This window comes from Urocampus carinirostris, chromosome 20, assembly GCF_059441175.1.
Source record: "Urocampus carinirostris isolate Australia breed hairy pipefish chromosome 20, RoL_Ucar_1.0, whole genome shotgun sequence".
NCBI classification, from domain to species: domain Eukaryota; kingdom Metazoa; phylum Chordata; class Actinopteri; order Syngnathiformes; family Syngnathidae; genus Urocampus; species Urocampus carinirostris.
This window is the reverse complement of record NC_142368.1, coordinates 13,969,054-13,992,538: the sequence shown is the minus strand read 5'-3', so window position 1 is coordinate 13,992,538 and position 23,485 is coordinate 13,969,054. Positions and strand designations below refer to the sequence as shown.

Below are 23,485 nucleotides of genomic sequence, written 5' to 3'. Positions count from 1 at the left end.
TTAATTTCTCAATCTCTATCCCTTTTTCTTTCTTTGTCTCCCTTTTTGTTTTCTTTATCTCTTGTTATTCCTCATTTTATCTTTCATTCTCATTTTCTTTCTCTTCCTTTCTCTTAATTTCTCAATCTCTATCCCTTTTTCTTTCTTTCTCTCCATTTCTTTTTGTTTTCTTTATCTCTTGTTATCTCTCATTTTCTCTTTCATTCTCATTCTCTCTTCCTTTCTCTTAATTTCTCAATCTCTATCTATTTTTTTTCTCTCTCCCTTTGTTTTTGTTTTCTTTATCTCTTGTCATCTCTCATTCTTTTGCTCTTCCTTTCTCTTCATTTCTCAATCTCTATCCCTTTTTCTTTATCTCTCTCCCTTTCTTTTTGTTTTCTTTATCTCTTGTTATCTCACATTTTCTCTTTCATTCTCATTCTCTCTCTCTTCCTTTCTCTTAATTTCTCAATCTCTTTTTCTTTCTTTCTCTCCCTTTCTTTTTGTTTACTTTATCTCTTGTTATCTCTCTCATTCTCTCGCTCTCCCTTTCTCTTAATTTCTCAATCTCTATCCATTTTTCTTTCTTTGTCTCCCTTTCTGTTTGTTTTGTCTTGTTATCTCTCATTTTCTCTTTCATTCTCATTCTCTCTCTCTTCCTTCCTCTTATTATCTCAATCTCCATCCTTTTTTCTTCCTCTCCCTTTCTTTGTTTTCTTTATCTCTTGTTGTTCTGACTTTAGTTCATAGGATGTACATTGGCTCAATGAAACTACGCTTATTAAAAAAATGGCTAATTTCCCCTCCTGGTAGCTTTCCGGCTAATAGCGGACCCACCATCTGGTCTGCCAGGGTGACCGATTGAAGGACTGCATATTGCCGCCTGGCAGGTGCCGACATTGAGGCCGTCCCCAGAGAGGGAATCGGCGGTACCGCGCAAACTCTGCCGCGGTTTGCCGACAACGACGGCAAAACATGATGTCGGACATGATGTAGACACCAGGGCGATTTCGCGCAGACGATGGGAAGACTCTTGGGGAGGACGGTGAGTCACCGCATCTACATCCTGCTAAGTTGACGCGCAGGTGCCTGGGGATACATTGCGGAGGACGGATTGAGGGGAACTGGACCTGCGACCGTCTTGCTACTTTGTTTGAAAATCACCTACTACCCCTACGGTAGACCCCCGGGGATATGGTTAGGTGTAGTGAATTCATAATCCCAAAGGTGAGAACCACCAGGAAAAGTATGTGTGTGTCTGTGTGTGGAGTCAAACTTTGGAACAAGTTACATGACAAAATCGAACAACTATTCACTTGTTCAAATTTAAATACAAAAAAAAACCATTCCTGGTGGAATACGGAGATGAAGAAAATAGGGTATGAGTGATACCAGAGATTGTGAATAGAGTGTCCAGAGCACAGGTGTCAAACAGGCGGCCCGCGGGCCAGATCAGGCCCACTAAGGGATTGAATCTGGCCCGCGAGACAACAACCAGAGAAGCGCCAGAGAAAAACAAGCTGCAGGTTGAAATATGTCAACTTGATGTTGCCAAAGCCAGGTGCCTCGAACAAAGACACTGTACTTGTATTTCTCTCTCTCTCTCTCTGTCTCTCTCTCTCTCTCTCTCTCTCTTGTCCACCCCTTTTCTCCCACTCTCTGTCTCTCTATCTCTCTCTCTCTCTTTCTTGTCCACCCCTTTTCTCCCACTCTCTGTCTCTGTCTCTCTGTCTATTTCTGTCTCTCTGTCTCTCTCTCTCTCTCTGTCTCTCTTTCTATGGCTCTCTCTCTCTCTCCCTCTCTTCCTCTCTCCCTCTCTCCCCCTTCCACCCCTTTTTCTCCCACTCTCTGTCTTTGTCTCTTTTCACTCTCTGTGTCTCTCGCAGGCCGGATTTATTCCTTTAGCGGGCCTGATCTGGCCCGCGGGCCGCCTGTTTGACACCCCTGGAGTAAAAGGTCATTTAAATGGCCAGACAGAATGCTAAAAACAAAGCTAAATAGCTAGCTCGAAAAGAGGCCGAAAATGTAGCTTCAGGACGAGCAAAAAAGGTCAAATGTTAGCTAGCTAGCATGCAAAACATGAGAAAAACTAGCTAGAGAGTTTGCTAAACAGCTAAAAAGGTAGCCAGCCAAGCTAGCTACAAAGCGAAAAAGGTAGCTAGCTTAAAAAAAACAACTGCTCATTCACTTTAGAAAACCCATAATAATAATAATAATATTGAATTTAGTTTGTGTTTCCAGTAATATAAATCAATAAAATGATGATTTCATAAATTAGCTTAATACACAAATAGATTATCATTCTACTCTCTTAATTCAGTAAAAATAATTATCAAAGCTTGAATGGAATTATTTTGTCCATGAAGGCCGTGAACTGGAATTTATTTATTTGGATTTCTAAAATAAGTCATGTTAGATGCAAATATTTGAAAAATCATGGCTGCTCTTGGTCCCCTGATCACGACTCGCACACGGCGTCAGGGTTTAGTGTGTTGAGCGCACGGCAACAATAAGATTCTGTGATTAACGGCCGTGCAAAAAATGTGATTTGAGCGGGTCATCAATACAGCCCAAAAAATCATGAGGCGTTCTCTGCCGAGTCTGAAGGTATAAAGTGGGCTTAAACTAGTTGTGAATTTCCCTGCGGGGATGAATAAAGTATGTATTTATCCATCTATCTATCTAGTTTCACAAAAGTGTGTATTTTTAAACCAGATGGTATCACGTTTCTGTTTCAAATATTGGTACCGCCAAAACAGTTCTACCTAAATAAATGCAGTTTGCTGGGGGAAGGGCCCCCCAGAGTTAGGAGCGCGGCCAAGGAGACGGGCCTAAGTTCCTCCTCTCCTGGCCCCTCCCCCTCTCCAACTGGCAGTTGTAAAAAGTCAAAATGCCTGGTGTATTTTCCTAGAGTCAGCAACTTGAAAATACCTTTCCCACAACATGTAGGAGGTCGATTTAGACCCCACAGAAGGACATCACTCCATACGTCTCATGATATCCGGCATCACGGTGTAGTATGCTGTGTGCACGGCAGTCTACCTCACAAAGTCTCATCAACATAGCCCAGAAAACCATGGTCCTTTCTCTGCCCAGTCTGGCAGACATTGCTGACATCATTAAATTCACTCTGGCCACCACGTCTTTGACCCGCTTCCTTCAGGACAGGGTTGGGTAGGGTTACTTTAACTGGATTACTTTCAATTACTTTTAGATTACTCCAATACCAAATATGCTAATAAAAGACAAAATAAACTAAATATGAATACAATGATGACTCACAACACGTGGTAAGCGTTCTCTCCTGGCTTTGATCTCTTTGATCTCCGGCAAAACGAACATCAAATGCGACAGAAACAAAATGAAAATAAATCCAAACATCATGTTTGCCGTTCCATGTATTCCGTTACTCCCCAAGCCGGCACAAAATGTAGTCATTTTATTCCTATTTAGTTTCTTTTGTCTTTTATTAGCATATTTGGTATTGGAGTCATCCAAAAGTAATTGAAAGTAATCCAGTTAAAGTAACCCTACCCAAGCCTGCTTCAGGAAGACATGACATATCTCTTAATACGAGGAGTAATAACTCAGGGAGAGTTCCTTTCCCAGGGCCGTAACCACCCTAGACAAGCACACACAATTGTGAAAAACACCTTGCATATTCGTATGGAAAAGGTATATTCTACAAAAAAAGACCGACGAACATCAAAGCGTACAGGAAGTGCAGTTTGCTGTGTTTTACGGAAACGAGGCTTACGTCTAGCATCCCGGACGCTAACGTGGCGCTACCCGGAGCTACCCAGAGCTATCCGGCTTCAGACACGAAAGCCTGCGGGAAGCGGAGAGGAGGTAGACTCGCTATCTATGTGAACACGAGGCGGTGTAACCCTGAGCACAAAGATTTCCATCTGCTGCAGGGACGTCGAACTTTTGGCCTAGCGTGTGACGTCATCCACATCGCTGTTGCTGAACTACAACACAGCACCCTGAGGCCATCCTGTTAATCTGGTAAAAAACAACAAAAGGATACTGCTGGAAGTGTGAATTTCCCCACGGGGATAAATAAAGTATCTATGTATCTATATATCTATCTTCACATTTGATTTCAGTCCATCCAACCACGCAAGATTGAAGGTTTTCAATTTCAATCTGGAAAAAAACATTTACTTAATAAAAGGGACTGAATGGGAAAGAGTTAGCTATACAGTTGTTAGCCTTCAAAGTTTACCAAGTGTTTACAGAAGAAGCGGACGCTTGTCCTTGCTTAAAGTTGTGCGACAAAACAAGAAAAATGCTTTTGTAAAAAAAAAACAAAAAAACGCCATATTCAACTCTGCTGAATATGTAGGAGATTGTAAGAAATCGAGATTTTTCGGATTCCGAGCGGACATATTTGTCATATCTTGGTTTTTCTTGTGTGAACGTTATCATAAACAAGCCAATCGTGTCCTCAGCAAGCTATTATTTCATTTCATTCTCCTTTATTCTTTATCTCTTGTTCTATCTCTCATTCTTTCTCTTCCTTTCTTAATGTCTCAATCTATATCCCCTTTTCTTTCTTTCTCTCCCTTTCTTAAGGTCTCAATCTATATCCCCTTTTCTTTCTTTCTCTCCCTTTCTTTTTGTTTTCTTTATCTCTTTTTCTCTCTCTCTCATTCTCTCTCTTCCTTTCTTAATGTCTCAATCTCTATCCCTTTTTCTTTCTTCCTCTCCCTTTCTTTGTGTTTTCTTTATCTCTTGTTATGTCTCATTTTCTCTTTCATTCTCATTCTCTCTCTCCTCCTTTCTCTTAATTTCTCAATCTCTATCCCTTTTTTTCTCTCCATTTGTATTTGTTTTCTTTATCTCTTGTTCTCTCTCTCATTCTCTCTCTTCCTTTCACTTAATTTCTCAATCTCTATCCTTTGTATTTTTTTCTCTCCCTTTCTTTTTGTTTACTTGATCTCTTGTTATCTCTCATTTTCTCTTTCATTCTCATTCTCTCTCACTTCCTTTCTCTTAATTTCTCAATCTCTATGCCTTTTTCTTTCTCTCCCTTTCTTTTTGTTTTCTTTATCTCTTTTTCTCTCTCTCTCATTCTCTCTCTTCCTTTCTTAATGTCTCAATCTCTATCCCTTTTTCTTTCTTCCTCTCCCTTTCTTTGTGTTTTCTTTATCTCTTGTTATGTCTCATTTTCTCTTTCATTCTCATTCTCTCTCTCCTCCTTTCTCTTAATTTCTCAATCTCTATCCCTTTTTTTCTCTCCATTTGTATTTGTTTTCTTTATCTGTTGTCTCTCTCTCATTCTTTCTCTCTTCCTTTCATTTAATTTCTCAATCTCCATCCCCTTTTCTTTTTTTTCTCCCTTTCTTTTTGTTTCATTTCTTCTTATCTCTCATTTTCTTTTAATTTCTCAATCTCTATCCCTTTTTCTTTCTTTCTCTCCCTTTCTTTGTTTTATCTTTTGTTATCTCTCATTTTCTCTTTCATTGTCATTCTCTCTCTCTTAATTTCTCAATCTCTATCCCTTTTCTTTCTTTCCCTCCCTTTCTTTTTGTTTTCTTTATCTCTTGTTCTCTCTCTCATTCTCTTTCTCTTAATTTCTCAATCTATCTATTTTTCTGTCACTTCCTTTTCTTTCTTTATCTCGTTATCTTTCATTTTCTATTCCATTCTCTCGCTCCCTCTCTTCCCCCCTCTTTTTTCCTTTATATTCTCGCTTTCACTTTCTCTTCAACTCTTTTTCTGTCCCTCTTTCTCTCTCCTTCCCTTTATGTCTACCTCTCTCACCTGATTTTATCTTTCTCTGTCTCTCTTTCTACATTTTTTCTCTCTGCGTTTCTTCTCTCCCACCTCCTCGCTTTCTCTTCCAGTCCGACCCCCGAAAGAGTGCTTTATTTCTATAAAGGATTTTATACGATTGACTACAAATTACATTTAATGCAAAAGATATTCACTGACTGGGCTGTGGTTCAATGTCAGGGTACCCTGGTGGAAAATGTTGTTTACAGGAACGGCGGGAACGGGACGTAAGGCTGATGAGATAATCAGCACATCCAGACGCAGAAAGGCCCTGATTGCGTAGAAACGCTCGGTGTTCTTTTGAGTATTCCAGACATCGCGACGCCCAGGGGGGGCTTCCTTGGCACGCCCATGGGAGGTGTTGGAATTTAAAGATAGATAGATATAAAGAATACTATCCATCTTTAAATTCCAAAACCTCTCATATAAAGTATTCACATCTTCAATAAAAACTACACACAAACAGGATATTGCAACGTCAGGGGTGGGGCTTCCTTGGCACGGCCATGGGAGGAGTCGGCACGCCATTATGCGGGGAGAAGATGGTGACTAGGAGAGAGCTTAAGGACTTCAGAAGAGGGTTTCCCAGAGACTCCAACGACACTAATTCGGACGTTTTCGATGGAGTACACTTAGTCGCCGGCGACTTTAATCGGGCATGTTTAAGGACTGTACTTCCCAAATCCATTCAATACGTGGACTGAGCAATTAGTGAAAAAAACACTGGACCGTGTGTACAGTAATATCAAACATCTAGTTGGATCTGCCCATCTCTGTCTGTCCCTCACCCCCTCATACACCATCCCTCCGGAGAAACACAAAGCCTACACAACAAGGACAGTACAAACATCTTCTTTGTTCCTTTATCTCTTTGTTTTCATTATATAATATATCCCATGTTGTAACAATGAAAATAAAGGTATATTCTATTCTAATGAAATTAAATCTGCCCCCATGTGAAAATGTTGACTTTCTTGTTCATCAAAGCGGCGCTGCCACGAGCGGCTGCCTTTTCCAGCAGCTGCCCTTTTGTTTTATTGTCTGCTCCTATCTTCGGTGTTTTTTCTTCCCGTTTTGACAACTACACTATGGATTACTTCTATCCTATGGGACATGGGTTTTAGCGCACAAAAATGCGTGTATTCAAGGAATTTCAACTCCTTGCCCTGAAGAATTCTCGTGCCGGCGTGATGAAGGGGCCTATCGTGGAAGAAGATAAGTCTTCGGTACCATCCGTAATCATGGTAAATGCGAACTCACGACCAAATAAGATCATCGAGTGCTGGTGGAAAACATCGAAGCGCACAGGGAGCGCAGTTGCTGTGTTTTGCGGAAACGTGGCTCACGTTTAGCATTCCGGACGCTAACGTGTAGCCACCCGGAGCTATCTGGCTTCAACGCCGCTAAACAGAGACACGAAAGCCGGGGGGAATCGGAGAGGAGGCAGATTTGCTAACACGAGGTGGTGTATCCCTGGATTTTCACAAAGAAAAGATTTCCATCTGCCGCAGGAATGTCGAACTTTTGGACTGGCGTGACGTCATCCACTCTGCTACAAGCACCACTAGGGCATCATGTTCATCTGTTAATAAACAACGGGGTAGACTGCTGGAAGTGTGAATTTCCCTACGGGGATGAATAAAGTATCTATCTATCTTCTCCCTCAAGAAAAGAGTGCGCATAAATTGTTGGGCGAATGTAGGTTGTGTTTGGTTCTTGGAGTCAGATAACTCATTCGAAAAATTTGGTAAACGCTACATTTTGATATTAATTCCCAAGAGGTTCAACAAAATCTCTTTCAGAATCATTTAGAAAACATTAGCGTGGCGCTACCGTTTTTGTCCGAGCACAGAGACCGAGATCAAAGTGTCTTTCATCTCCAAGTAACAGCTTCCACTTGTTCCTCTTAAGATAATGGGACGCACCTCAAGGGTCGGTTTTAGCGCCGCCGTCTGCGGCCTGTGACGCAACAGCCATATCGGGTCATCCCTCCGGTAATGGCTCAGCGCCTTGGAGACGGCTCGGATTGAGATCGCTCTGAATTATTTATACTCATTCTCCGCAAAGGGTCAGCCGGAGCACGGCTCCCTCTTGTCCACACGACCTAGTGTACGATGTCCGAGTCGGACCGGGCTGTCCCTCGCGTACGGATTTCGTGGAAACCTTTGATAGCGTAGTGAGGACACCACAAATGCAAATAGGGCAGTTGAGGGAAGGTGTTAAAATGTTCATGTTAGCATCAAGTGTTTGTAGCTGGTAGCTAAATCTGCAGCGGCTCTATGTCACCCTCATTACCCCCTATGACTAGAACAGCTTTCTTCCATCTTCGTCCTATGCCGTCTCAGTCGGATGCAGGAGATCATAATTCACGCGTTTGTTACTTCCCGTCTCGATGACTGTAATGCACTACTCTCCGGTCTCCCGAAGTCCAAAATCAAGAGCCTTCAGCTGGTACAAATTGCTGCAGCGAGGCTTTTAACTAAGACAAGAAAGTTTGATCACATGACCCTGATTTTAGCTAACCTGCATTGGCTCCCTGTTAACTTAAGATGTGATTTGAAGGTTCTGTTGGTAGTATACAAAATCATACATGGACTTGCTCCCTCATATCTTTGATATTTAATTTCCCCCTATGTTCCGGTCCGGAGCCTTCTCTCTGAAAACGCTGGTCTACTCGTGATCCCAAGATCCAAGAAGAAATCAGCTGGTTCCAGAGCATTCTCCATCCGGGTCCCGGTGCTGTGGAATGCTCTTCCCCCTGAGATTCGATCTGCAACCTTAGTGGAAATGTTTAAATCCAAGCTTAAAACACACTTCTACTCTATAGCATATGAATAACCTATATGTCATGTTGATAATATGTGTATTATTTGCCCTCATGTGGGTTCTAGATCAGGGGATGGTATCATAGTAGTCTGCAATAGTATGTGGTCTGTACATACCTTTGAGACTGTCCCTTCTCAAGGTTTCTTCATTTTCCTCATGTTAGTCAAGTCAAGTCAAGTCATTTTTATTTGTATAGCCCTAAATCACGAAGAGTCTCAAAGGGCTTCACATGTTGAGGTTTTTGAGTTTTTCCTTGCCCTCATGTAGGTTTTAGATCAGGGGATGGTGTCATAATAGTCTGTAGTTTGCAATAATATGTGGTCTGTGCAGCTCTTTGAGACTCTTTGTGATTAAGGGCGTCACAAATAAACATGACATGACTTGACTCATGCCTTTCTAATTTCCCCCTATGTTCCTGCTCATAGCCTTTGCTCGGAAAACGCTGGTTTACTCGTCAAGAAGAATTCTTAAGGTTTTAGCGTGTTCAGATCTAGGTGCGGGATTCTCCGCCCTCTGAGATTCGACCTGCAACCTCAGTGGAAGTGTGCAAGTCTAGACTCAAAACACACTTAAATGCAATCGCCTATGAGTGATGTTGATGTCATACTCTTGACCCCGAGAGGTAAGAATTAACCTGGGTTGTTGCACAGTGCATGCATTTCAAGCCATCAAACTGGGACCTGGATCTGACGTCTGGCATCATCAAGAACCTGCTACATCGGTTAGGATTTTGGGGCAGGAATCTGTCAACGGGAGGAGTCTGTGTATTGGTTGTTGATGCCCTTGTAACATCTGGTAGTCTGTTTTAAGGGAACTGAGTAGAGGGCAGCAAGTCTCAGAGGTAGTTGGCCATCAGTGGTGAGAGGTGTCCCTACTAATGTTCTCCAGACTGGGAATATAGCAGCCCATGATTTTCTGTGCTGTGTTGATTACTTTCTGAGGTTCTTCTTCTCGTAGCATACCACACTGTACGCCCTCTCAGGAAATGGACTGCTGCAGGACCTTCTCCAGAAGAGGTCATCAGAAAAGTGCACAGTCAAAGTGAAGTTGTATTATATATACCGCAGCCATATACCCCTAGTGGGAGGTGGCTAGAGTCATTTCTGACTCTTTTTGGGAGATTGATTCAGAGGAGGGGATTCCCAGCCCCCTCGCTCAACCCAACTGAGGTGTTGGGAGTTATTAGGTGACCAAACCCCCCAATTCCAACCCCTAATGCTGAACGCCAAGCAGGGAGGCAACGGGTACCAATGTTTAAGTCTTAGGTATGACTCGGCCGAGGCTTGAACCACAACCTCCCAGTCTCGGGGCAAGCGCCATACCCCCAAGGCCACCCAGCTGTGAAGTACATGTCACAGTTATTTTTCTGAATAATGCAGATAGTCCAGAAGTTGTGAGATTCTGATCACAATCCATTCTGAGTCAGGTAGGTGTAAAGTTGGCCGTTTTGGATATGTGCATTTCTCAGAATTCAATGCAATGTCTAATTATATCTTTTATACGTTTATCAATCTTATATTCTTTTATTTTGAAGTCGCGCTCATGTGTGTTCCTTTTCCTGTCTGTGTCAATAAAACCACACCTGACCGGAAGTCCCCAGTTCTGTCGAAGACACGTTTTTGGCAACATGCCATCCCGACAGGGCTGGCTCATCCTCGAGGGAGATTTTAAAACTTAATACTTGGTCGTTTTGGTTGTAACATTTCTCAGAATTCACTGTGTGAATTTAACTTGTTTTTATAATCCTAAATATAAAAACAATCTTTCACACACACACACACACACACACACACACACACACACACACACACACACACACACACACACACACACACACACACACACACACACACACACACACACACACGAAGTAACGTTTCAATAATCAGTCTAATCGCATCTTTTGTACGTTTATCAGTCTTGTACTCTTTTATTTTGAAGTCGCATGTCCGGTGTATTTTTCTGTTTCCTGTGTGAAAGAAGTTAACTAGACACACGGGGGCGGGCAGAGTGGCCGGGACACTCGCCCGAGGTGAGTGCTATTACATTTATTTACCTTAATGCTTGTTTTTATTTGAGTAATTCTGCCAACATAGAGTTTATATAAGTTTTAACTTTATCAATTGGGTAATGCTGCCACCAAAGAGTTATATAATGCATTTATATAGCGCTTTTCAAGTCAATGACTTCCCAAAGCGCTTTACAATGTGCTCCACATTTCCCAATAGCAGCCTTGCAGCCATGTAAGGCGCTAACCTGCTTATTGGGGGTATTAGGGGTTCAGTGTCTTACCCAAAGACACTTCGACATGTAACACGGACGAGCTGGGATTCGAACTGGGATCCCTTAAAGACGAGCGCTCTACCTCCTGAGCTACTGCCGCCCTAGTCCCCTCGATTCCAACTGAAAATCATCCATTTTTGTAGTTTATTTTTCAGGTCAACAACACCTGATCCGGGATTCCAGTTGGCACAGATCTAACACAGATTTCTGAACCATCTAACCTGGTTATAGAGATTCAAATCCCTCTTGGATCTTGGCAATTAGCTGCATCGGGCACTGCTGTGAGCCAGGGAAACAAACTGACCTCAAAAGAAGTTGAAACTGTCAGATTGGATTCATAACGTCATCCGTTTTATCTTGGCATATGCTTGGCATCTTTTTGAGTTTTGCATTCGGGGCGAGTCACGCACCGCAACCCAGGACAGTAATACTAATTCGTTTTACTGTCTTTAAACAGAAGCGAACAATCCGGCCCTCAAAGGCAGCAAGTCCTCTATAATATGTAATAATCTCATCTCTCATTAGCTACACCGCTTATCCTCAGTAGGGTCGCGGGGGTGCTGGAGCCCATCCCAGCAAACACCCTGAACTGGTTGCCAGCCAATCGCAGGGCACACAGGGACAGACAACTCGCTTGCTCATTTACACCTAGGGACAATTTGGACCGGCCATCTCATCTCATCAGCCGTACTGCTTATCCTCATTAGGGTCGCGGGGGGGGGGTGGAGCTTATCCCAGCCATCTCCGGGCAGTGGGCAGGGGACACCCTGAACTGGTTGCCAGCCAATCGCAGGGCACACAGGGACAGACAACTCACTCGCTCATTTACACCTAGGGACAATTTGGACCGACCATCTCATCTCATCAGCCGTACCGCTTATCCTCATTAGGGTCGCGGGGGTGCTGAAGCCCATCTCAGCAATCATCGGGCAGTGGGCAGGGGACACCCTGAACTGGTTGCCAGCCAATCGCAGGGCACACAGGGACAGACAACTCGCTTGCTCATTCACACCTAGGGACAATTTGGACCGGCCAATCCAGCTGAAATGCATGTCTTTAGAATATGGGAGGAAACCGGAGTGCCCGGACGAAACCCACGCAAGCACGGGGGAGAACATACAAACTCCGCACAGGAAGTCCGGTAGCTGAATTAGAACCCACACAGGAGGTTCCCAAGACCTTGGAACTGCGCCGCCGTGCTGCCCAAGTCATCTGCCCCCTTGTGAAAATGTCGGCTTTCTTGTTCATCTTTTCCCTCAAGAAACGAGCGCGTACATTGTTGGGTGAATGTAGTTTGTGTTTAGTTAATGGAGTCAGATAACTCATTCGAACATTTCGTAAACGGTACATTTCGATATTTAATTCCCAACATTACTCTCTCTCAGGTTAGCAGTCCAATAAAAACAATGTTGCTCTGAAATTCACCTGAAATTCTCGACAGCCCCAAACTTAGCATGCCGTCCGATCCTCGCTACGCTATCACCCTCTCTTCCATTTCCTTCCCCGTTTGCGCAAATCCATATTAAGCCGTGATATGTCTTGGAGCTTTGGCACCTTCCCCGTTCTAAGACGATGAGAGCCGACTGTTAAATATTAATGTCGGGGGCCCCAGATGCCCGAGTGGCCGCTGGCATTTATCTTAACCCGCCTCAGCAGGTGTGAGCCCGGCGGGTCCCATTGGCATCCAGGAGGAGCCGCTCAACCTCTGGATCATTTAAAGGCGTTAAAGGATTATATCGGCACTGAGCCCGGACTGGACCGGCACCGCCTCGAGGGGGTGGGAGGAAGAACCCGGGCGGGGAGAAAATAATTGCGTCTTTAAGGCGAGAGACAGAGATACGAGCAGTGTTCCCTCTAAGATCACATTCTCAGCGCACAAGAAAATCTAGCCAGCGCACAAAAATCAGGGCTCGAAATTACTAATTAAGAAGCGACTTAAATCAAAGTTACAGTGCATAAAGGTCAAAATAAACTGGTTCCCCCGACGTTGTGTCCTAAATGCGGTATTTTGAAGTCGAGTCGAAGGAGAACGAAGTCGAGTAAGGTTAGTAGAGTTTGTCGGGGAACCGGCTTCTTCGGCTCGGCTCACTAAAAAGGAACCGGCTCTTTCGGGTCCTAAACGGCTCTTTGGGTTGTTTTTGCTTCTTTCATCCCAACATGACCAAATATTATATAAAATGATGCACAAAATGACTTAAAGACATTATCTCCAGACAGAAGAGCAGTTTCAGCGACAGACTGCTGTCACTGTCTTGTACTACGGACAGACTGAAGAGATCTTTTCTTCCTCATGCCATGAGGCTCTTTAACTCTACCCGGCAGAGTAAAAGCCCACATTAAACCACTCCCCCCCTACATTGCATATTACCGAATTTATTGCAATATGTATTCTCTGTGTAGCACTATCTAGATACTCTATATAACACGCTACAGTGGGTATTAGCATGTCACATTGGGTATTTGTATATTGTATTCTTTTTGCTTTATTATTGTATTGTTCTCAGCTCAGGGATGCTGCTGGAAATGTTAATGATATGATGAATAAAGTATCTATCTATCTATCTAAAGGAAGGGGGGATTAGAACAAAAAAAGAAAAAAATACCAAAATGAAAAAGTAGTGAAAAGCTGAGAAAAAAAGAAACAAAGGGAAGAGAAAAAAGAAGGAAAAATGTAGAAAAATGCCAGAAAAAAAGGAAGAAATGAAGGAAAAAAGTAAATAGAGAACAAAAAGAAAAAAGTAACAGCTCGGAAAAAATAAACACAATGAGATCTTTTTTTAAGGGATTGAAAAAAAAGTAGAAAAAAAACACAGAAAAAAGAAGAAAAAGTTTGAAATGAAATAAAATGATCTGCATTTCTATAGCGCTTTTCAAGTCAATAACTTCCCAAAGCGCTTTACAATGTGCTCCACGTTTCCCAATAGCGGCCTTGCAGCCATGTAAGGCGCTAACCTGCTTATTGGGGGGTATTAGGGGTTCAGTGTCTTACCCAAGGACACTTCGACATGTAACACGGACGAGCCGGGATTCGAACTGGGATCCCTTGATCCCAAGACGAGTGCTCTACCTCCTGAGCTACTGCCGCCCCGCCGTTTGTGTTGCATTCAAATAATTTCCCATTATATCAAGTAAATCTTATTGCCAACATTGTACTTCCACTAAAAAATGTGATTAAGTACAGTTCTGTATCTTACAACCGACTCAATAAGCCCCCCAAAATGTTAATATTATGCGACAAAATATATCAGGAAATAAAAAGAAATGGAAATCTTGTGAAAGAATTGTAGGCCCTGCAACCTTTGCAATCGTACATGAGTCAATTCATTCAAAAGTGAAAACATTTTTTGCATTGCCGGAAACTCAGCAAAATGTAACGTGATGTCAAATTTTGGACATGTTTGATAATGACTTCGTTGCCACACTTGGGATTGCCGTTGCTCACTGTTGTTTCAAGCGTTGCTCACCGACTTTGTGTGAACGCTCAGACCCCTGCAAAATTACAGGGAACATTGGATACGAGTGGTTGTTTTGGGCTAAGGTAGGTTGGGGACGCCTGGGAGATGTATGGGGTGTGGAATGACTCCAGACTATTTGCGCCTCCCTGTCTCCTTACGTCCTCCCAAGGGCAGACAGAGCTCGGGGAAAGCTATGCATCTGTGTGACCTCTGTGGCTCCTAACATAAGTAGCGAGGAATCAACCCCCCCCCCCGCAACAAACCTCCCCCCAGGGGCCCCTTGGCTACAGGCCCCACATCATTACTCCCTCGAGACCGGCACCCCCCCCCCCAACACCGGCCTCATATTAGCCCTAATGAGGACACCGCGGCGAGGACGAGAGCTGGGGGCCGAAACGTGACAGCTCCTTCCTCTTTCCCAGTCATTGCCTCCTTCCTTCGTTTTTGCTACGTTTCCTCCTGCGGCAAGGAATGTCGCCGGCCTGATTCGCAGATCATGAAGTTTTAAGGCAGAGAGGGTTTTTACGAAAAATCCGTATTTTAATCTGCGGAAGTGACAGAGTTCTGTGATAAATGATTCACCTGATCTCGCTGAGAAAATGAGCTAGCGAAGCGACAGCCCTGCTGTTTCGCGAGAAGTGTTGGTCGGTCTGCTGCCGTGAAAAACCGCAGGGAGACAAAAAATTAAGAGCGTTACCTACAGGTGGAAAAAGGTGATTGAATACTCAATGTTCATCTTTCAACGACTGTACCAAAAATATCTTGAGCGTCGTCTTGAATAATCAGCCATGTTTGGACTAAATCCATTACCCTGGACTGGAACAAGAAGTGGTTCCGGAGGGGTTATGGAGCCCCTACGATGTTTTAAGTCAAGTCATGTTTATTTGTTTGGCTGTGAATCACAAAGAGTCTCAAAGGGCTGCACAGACTTAAGATTATTGCAAACCACATACTTGTATTACACCATCCCCTAATCTAAAACCTACATGAGGGCAAGGAAAAACTTAAAAACCTCAAGTCAAGTCAAGTCATGTTTATTTGTTTGGCCCTTAATCAAAAAGAGTCTCAAAGGGCTGCACAGACCAAAGATTATTGCAAACCACAGACTTTTATTACACCATCCCCTGATCTAAAACCTACATTAGGGAAAGGAAAAACTCAAAAACCTCGAGTCAAGGCATGTTTATTTGTACAGCTCTTAATCACAAGGAGTCTCAAAGGGCTGCACAGACCAAAGATTATTGCAAACCACAGACTTTTATTACGCCATCCCCTGATCTAAAACCTACATGAGGGCAAGGAAAAACCTCAAGTCAAGTCATGTTTATTTGTGACACCCTGAAACACAAAGAGTCTCTAAGGGCTGCACAGACCAAAGATTATTGCAAACCACAGACTTTTATTACACCATCCCCTGATCTAAAACCTACATTAGGGAAAGGAAAAACTCAAAAACCTCGAGTCAAGGCATGTTTATTTGTACAGCTCTTAATCACAAGGAGTCTCAAAGGGCTGCACAGACCAAAGATTATTGCAAACCACAGACTTTTATTACGCCATCCCCTGATCTAAAACCTACATGAGGGCAAGGAAAAACCTCAAGTCAAGTCATGTTTATTTGTGACACCCTGAAACACAAAGAGTCTCTAAGGGCTGCACAGACGAAAGATTATAGCACACCACAGACTTTTATTACACCATCCCCTGATCTAAAACCTACATGAGGGCAAGGGAAAACTCAAAAACCTCAAGTCAAGTCATGTTTATTTGTTTGGTCCTTAATCACAAAGAGTCTCAAAGGGCTGCACAGACCAAAGATTATTGCAAACCACTGACTTTTATGACACCATCCCCTGATCTAAAACCTACATTAGGGAAAGGAAAAACTCAAAAACCTCGAGTCAAGGCATGTTTATTTGTACAGCTCTTAATCACAAGGAGTCTCAAAGGGCTGCACAGACCAAAGATTATTGCAAACCACAGACTTTTATTACGCCATCCCCTGATCTAAAACCTACATGAGGGCAAGGAAAAACCTCAAGTCAAGTCATGTTTATTTGTGACACCCTGAAACACAAAGAGTCTCTAAGGGCTGCACAGACGAAAGATTATAGCACACCACAGACTTTTATTACACCATCCCCTGATCTAAAACCTACACGAAGGCAAGGAAAAACTCAAAAACCTCGAGTCAAGTCATTTTTTTTGTATAGCCCTTAATCACAAAGAGTCTCAAAGGGCTGCACAGACCAAAGATTATTGCAAACCACAGACTTTGATTACACCATCCCCTGATCTAAAACCTAGATTAGACAAAGGAAAAACTCAAAAACCTCAGTCAAGTCAAGTAAAAAACAGGTGGGCGATTGGTGGTTTTGGTCCCCATTAACCGGGTCTAAAAAATATTGATAATGAAATTTATTTTTTTAAAAATTTATTATTTTTTGTCATGTTAAAAAATATATATATATTATTCTTTTTTTTTTTTTTTAAGCATTTTTGAAGGGGCGTCGCTACTTCGCAGATTTTCACTTTTCACGGATGGTTTTGGTCCCCATTAACCGGGTCCAAAAAAATAATAATTTAAAAAAAAAAAAAAAAAAAAAAAAACTATATTTTTTGTCATGTTATAAAAAAAAAAAAATATATATATATATATATATATATATATATATATATATATAAATATAAAATTCTTTTTTTTTTTTTAAGCATTTTTGAAGGGGCGTCGCTACTTCGCGGATTTTCACTTTTCACGGATGGTTTTGGTCCCCATTAACCGGGTCCAAAAAATAGTAATTTAAAAAAAAAAAAAAAAAAAAAAAACTATATTTTTTGTCATGTTATAAAAAAAAATATATTATATATATATATATATATATATATATATATATATAAAATTCTTTTTTTTTTTTTAAGCATTTTTGAAGGGGCGTCGCTACTTCGCGGATTTTCACTTTTCCCGGGTGGTTTTGGTCCCCATCAACCGCGATAACCGAGGGATTACTGTATTCTATTCTACTGTACTAGAGTGCAGGCCAGTAGTCCCCTAAGAACAGGAAAAAACACCAGATCTTCCAATCCTTTGTATACTGGCTACAGTAACAGCCAATTTGAAGTAGAACAGACATTGTGAACTTCTTGACCAAACTCATAGAACAAACCACACGATAGAACAAACATTCTGTCGGGGGGCCGGACTAGTAGATTAAAGAGAAAGAAAAGAGGGATAAAGAAATAAGAGAGAGCGGGAGGGATAAGGAGAGAGGGCGGGACAAAGAAAGAAAAAGGGAGAGAGGGAGATAGCGTGAGAAACAAAAGATAAAATGTTGTGAGAGAGGGGGAAAAGAAAGGGAGAGGAAGAAAGAAATCCAAAGAGAAATAGAAAGACAGAAGGAGAGAAAAGAGAAAAGAAAAGCGCAAAGGGTAGGAAGAGAGAAAGAGAAAAGAGAGAAAAGGAAAAAAGGAAGTTAGAGCAAAAGAAGTTAAAAAGACAGAGAGAAAGAAAGAGACGAAGAGCAACAAAGGAAGAGAAAAAGAGAGAAACAAAGAGTGAAAGAGACCGAGAGTAAGAGAAAAGGGGTGGAAAAGAGAGAGAGAGAAATAAATACAAGTACAGTGTCTTTGTCCGAGGCACCTTTCTTTGCCAACATCCAGTTGACATATTTCAACCTGCAGCTCGTTTTTCTCTTGCGCTTCTCTGAGTGTTGTCTCGCGGGCCGGATTCAATCCCTTAGCGGGCCCGATCTGGCCCGCGGGCCGCCTTTCTGACACCTGTGCTCTTGACCAACATCACAAACCCCCGACATGGCCCTTTCCCCGAGGACACATATAAAACTACAGTCTTACTAGCCTGTTTATGTTCAGAAACAACACTGAACTTTACTGTAGTTTTTATTTGAGCTGCGTCGCGTTAAAAGAAAGTGGGAGGGGTCAAGGTTAATACCGGGTTTAATACCGGGTTTAACACCGGCTTTCAGGTAAGATGTGCGGTATTAAACCTGGGAGCTACGCTGAGCCAAGAAAAACCTTCCCGATTGGGAATCGCACGCTCCCGTTTGTAGGTTATATAGGGAAATTCTTTTCGGGATTTAAAAGGAATCGAATCATACTGAATGGAATCTTCATGCTTTGAAGTATCTATCAATTCGTACTGAATCGTCTAGGTTTTTTAACGGTACTAAACGATATACTGTGTACCAGGGGTGTCAAAAAGGCGGCCCGTGGGCCGGATCGGGCCCGCTAAGGGAGTGAATCCGGCCCGCGAGACAACGCTGAGGGAAGCGCAAGAGGAAAACGAGCTGCAGGTTGAAATATGTCCATTTGATGTTGACAAAGCCAGGTGCCTCGAACAAAGATGCTATAGTTGTATTGCTTTCTCTCTCTCTTCCTCCCTTTTTCTCACACTCTCTCTCTTTCTTTTTCACACTCTCTGTCTCTCTTTTTCTCCTTATTTGTTCCTCTTTGTCTCTTTGTCTTTTTAACTTATTTAACTCTCTCTTCTTCTCCTTTCTCTCTCTTTTCTCTGTTTCGCTCTCTTGCTTTCCCCATCTCTCTTTTCTCTCCCTCTCGCTTTCAATTTCTCTTTAGGTTTCTTTCTCTCTCTTTTTCCCCTCTCTTTCTATTTCTCTGGTTATCTTTTTCTCTCTCACCTTTTTGCTCTCTTTCTCTCTCTCTCTCTCTTTCCCATTTCTCTCTTTCCTTGTCCCAAACTCTCTCATTTTTTCTCCCTCTCTTTCTCTTATTTTTTTCATTTTTATTTCTCCTCAATCAACGAATCCGGCCCCCGAGAGAATGTTTGTTCTATCGTGTGGCCCCCTAGTTAAAATGAGTTTGACACCCCTGCTGTATACGGTGCCTTGCAAATTTTTTGCGTCCACACCCAACCTCCCCCTATCCCCAAGAACTATAGTCATATTGTTTTCTAAAAATCAACAACATGTGAGTCACCATCGGGAAAATGAACACAATTTTCTCAGAATGTTATATCTGGATTATAAATAAAACATTTTAAAAGTAGAAGTAGAAATATGATTTATACCTTTTACAACCTCCTTTATAACCTCAGCCACCGATATTTTGGCCCATTCTTCCTTACAACAGCTCACGTTCCTTAAGGTTTGATGGTGATCGTTTGTGCACAGCATTTTTCAGGTTCTTCTACAAATGCTTATATTTGTGTTTCCCATGTGGCAATGTTAATACAATAAATAAAATAAAAAGTGAGGTGTTTAGACATCAAGTAAAAATGGTGTGATAAGCTTCCATCTTTTCTCAAATTGATCTAGTTTCAGTCTTGCAGTGATTTTTTTCCATAATGTACATTTTGCTTTAATTTGTCTCTCCATTGTTTTATGTCAGATGGTTGTGGTTTCAGCCAGGACACTGTGATCGTTTTCTTTGCTACCAGAAGCAAAACCTTTGGTATATACAGGGTTGGGTAGGGTTACTTAAACTGGATTACTTTCAATTACTTTTGGATTACTCATTCACAATGACATTTAAACTGAGACGCACAGGTTCACTCAGTAGTCTTAAGAAATTTAGGTTGACATTGGGTCATTCAGAAGTTATCTGCGGAAAATCTGGAGTCAGTTGGCTGAGCTGAGAGAACAGGGGCCCAATATTTATGCAACAACTCCTTTTTTAATGTTTTTTTTAATATTTATTTCTAATTGTCTAATTATCTATCTATCTACCTTGGTCATATCCCTCCAGAGGGGTGACCGACAGCAAGACAAACACATACAATAACAAAGAAAATAAAAAGGAAAAAAATAGCAAAAAACACACAACATTTTTTGGACCATGGCCAAAACAAACGCCAAAACACCCAAACAAGTTAGCCACCTCGGCACCTAAGTCGGTCATGCTTTCGTCCCTCCAGATAAAACGGGACACAAGAAAGCGGCCATGTCGCTCGGGTCAGGGTGACACAACACAATGTTCAACAGCAGGGCCCGACAGCTTTCACTGGTTTACCCCTGCCGCATCATACAGGTGCCCTGCCCATCCCTTAGAACATATCCAAACATCCCCTTATCCTTTCACAACATCTCTCCACTCATGTCTAATTACCATAAATTCCGGACTATAGAGCGCACCTGATTATAAGCCGCACCCACCACATTTCGGGAGGAAAACCGATTTTGTACATACACAAGCCGCACCTGCATATTAGCCGCATGCGCCCATATTGAAAAAATGCAACACAAAATGTAGCCCATACCCTACACAGTCCAAAAATCACGGCCGGTAAAATGAACGGAAAATGATACCGGTACTTAAGGTTTGATGCAGACCTGCAGAGTCCGGGTGCCCGTTGAAAGTAATCCAAGGAAAAAAGTGTATATTTCCCAAAAATATATATCCACTATTGTCGGCCGCGTCCACAAACACGTCTCCCCTTTACTCCACTTCCCGTCAGCCCGCGTTTGCCCCGCCCCTTTTTTTCTCATTTGCTCGTGCAAACCATATCAGAATAAGTTCCTAAAATAAATACATTACAAAAATATACAGTTGCAAATACATATTATAAATGGTTACACATATTTACAAAGAAAGACGGTACACCAAGAGAGTTTTCAAAGCTTTAATAATAATATTATAACTTTCATCCCAAACCGTGCCTGTGAAGGGTAGCAACATGCTACTAGCAACACGCTCGCAAAACAGTAAACGGGTCTGTTAAAAAAATATACCGTACTTGTAAAAATCACGGTAAACCATCCTTATCTTCCTCCTTAGAACTGACACCATCAAAGTCATCTTCCTCAGTATCGGAAATAAACTTCGTCATATAGAGGTCGTCCCACGCTCCCTTTTTCCAAAACACGCTAGCAACACGCTCGCAAAGTAAAGTTTACGTGCAATAGCTCTGTTTCCTTCTTTATCGGATTGCTCGATTGCTTTGAGCTTGAAAGCTGCGTCATGTGCCTTTCTTTTTGCAATTTGCATGATGAGGGTAAGTTTACGCTAATTTAATTTGTGCACAAGCTAAGAAGTTGCAGTCTTCCTCGGCGCATATATTCCACCGGTCTAGATCTTACCTTTTGTACTCGAGTACTGCTGGCGGCCGTTAGAAAAATGACATCAATTGGCCGCATCACTGAATAAGCTGCAGGGTTGAAGGTTTGGGGAAAAAGTAGCGGCTTATAGTCCGGAATTTACGGTATAACATAAAATATTGAGAAAAAAAATGGTTTCACTTCTCAATGGTGTTTCACGTGTTGGTGATTTTTAGAAAATAGCTTTCAGTTTTTTAGGCCTTAAGTTTGAAGCCTCTTTCTTCCACTTAGTCGCTTTACTTCCACATCCTCTCACATTTAGTGACCCTATAACTAGGGTTTTCGAGACCTTTCGGTCTCCCGCCCCCCTTTCTTTGCCTTGCTGTCTCTTAGGGAGTAGAGATCGAGAGGAGAGGTATGTGTTTATCTTGCTGTCAGTCACCCCTCTTGAGGGACATGACCATGGTAGATAAATAGATAGATATATAAGTTTGAAGCCTGAAATGTGGCAAAATGACAAAAAGTTCTGGGGGGGGCATTCATTTCGCTAAGCACTGTATGCACAGATTCATACCGAATTGCCTTTTTGCAGGGAAGTTAATATATTTGAACTGATATCGGATATATAAACTTCCTTTTTCCCAGTCAGCACAAGGTAGCCGTACCGCTTACGTTTCAGTTGTTTTCGAGAAAATAATTGAAGTCGACGTGCTTGAATCGATACACGCTACTACTTTAATATTAAATCCATTCTTTCATTTTTTTTACACGGAGGCATTTGCTTGAATGGAAAGGCCACAAGAAGACCGATAACCTTCTCCGGAATACCAATCACCACCGACTGCACCTACCTTCTTTTTTTTTCCTTACTTTCACTGCGGACTGTTTTGAAAGATGTACATGAATTCATTTAGGTGAATGGATGAAGGTCACGTCTCTCGGGAGCCGACATATAAAAGCGCGTCGTGCGGATTGTAAACTTGTATAGAACCCCGAAGGGCACCCCACCTGACTGATGGCATCGGATACAAGTCGACGCGTCGATAAATGATATTTTTCAGCTGATCCATCAAACCACGCTGACGGCAACATATGCACATTTCTATCCGAGCTGGTTATCACGTATATTTTATGGAGGAGATCGCACACAGAGGCTTGAAATGAAACGAGGAGAAAAATCAGGACAGCACCTAACAGGCAACATAGTGTCAAGAATCGGATCAGGACGAGAACCCAAATGCGTGACCAGGGATGTGAAAAAGTCGGAAACCTAGCCAGGGGTATGTGGGCCACAGCCCCCCTGGGGGGGCCAGGGCGGAGCCCGGTGGGGGGCGCAGAAGCTCCTGAGTTTTAAGCAATTTACTTGTCCAAAACCATGCTTGAATTAATCATTTACCGTAAATTCCGGACTATAAGCCGCTACTTTTTTCCCAAACGTTCAACCCTGCGACTTATTCAGTGATGCGACCAAATTATGTCATTTTTCTAACAGCCGCCAGCGGCGCTCGAGTACAAAAGGTAAGATTTAGACCGGTGGAATATAGGCACTGAGGAAGACTGCAACTTCTTAGCTTGTACACAAATTAAATAAACATAGACATATCATCATCACGCAAGATTCAAACAGAAAGGCCATACTAAAGGAAGACGACTTTGATGATGTTGATCATAAGGATGAAATTGAGGACGGCTTACCGTGATCTCTAAATGTACGGTATGTTTTTTTAACAGACCCGTTGACTGTATTGAGAGCGTGTTGCTAGTAGCGTTTTCCTACCGTTCACAGGCACGGTTTGGGATGAAAGTTACAATATTATTATTATTAAAGCTTTGAAAACTCTCTCGGTGTACCGTCTTTCTTTGTAAATATGTGTAACCATGTATAATATGTATTTGCAACTGTAGTCTTGCACTGGTCAATTAAAAAGAAACGGGCGTAACAAACGCGGGGGATGACGGGAAGTGGGGACCGGTAAAGGTGAGTGTTTGTGGACACGGCGGACAAAAGTGGATATATATATTTTTCCCATCCTTACATTTGGAAATATAGACTTTTTTTTCTTGGATTACTTTTAACGGGACCCGGACTTTGCAGGTCTGCATCAAATTTTAAGTACCGGTATCATTTTCCGTTCATGTTGACGGCTGAGGTTA

The 23,485-nt window shown here is 42.3% G+C and overlaps 1 long non-coding RNA gene across 3 annotated transcripts in view; it reads right to left on the bottom strand.

Moving 5' to 3' along the window:
- LOC148346307 (uncharacterized) overlaps positions 1-23,485 on the bottom strand; it is a 530,417-nt gene that overhangs the window by 74,890 nt on the left and 432,042 nt on the right. The window lies entirely within an intron of this gene.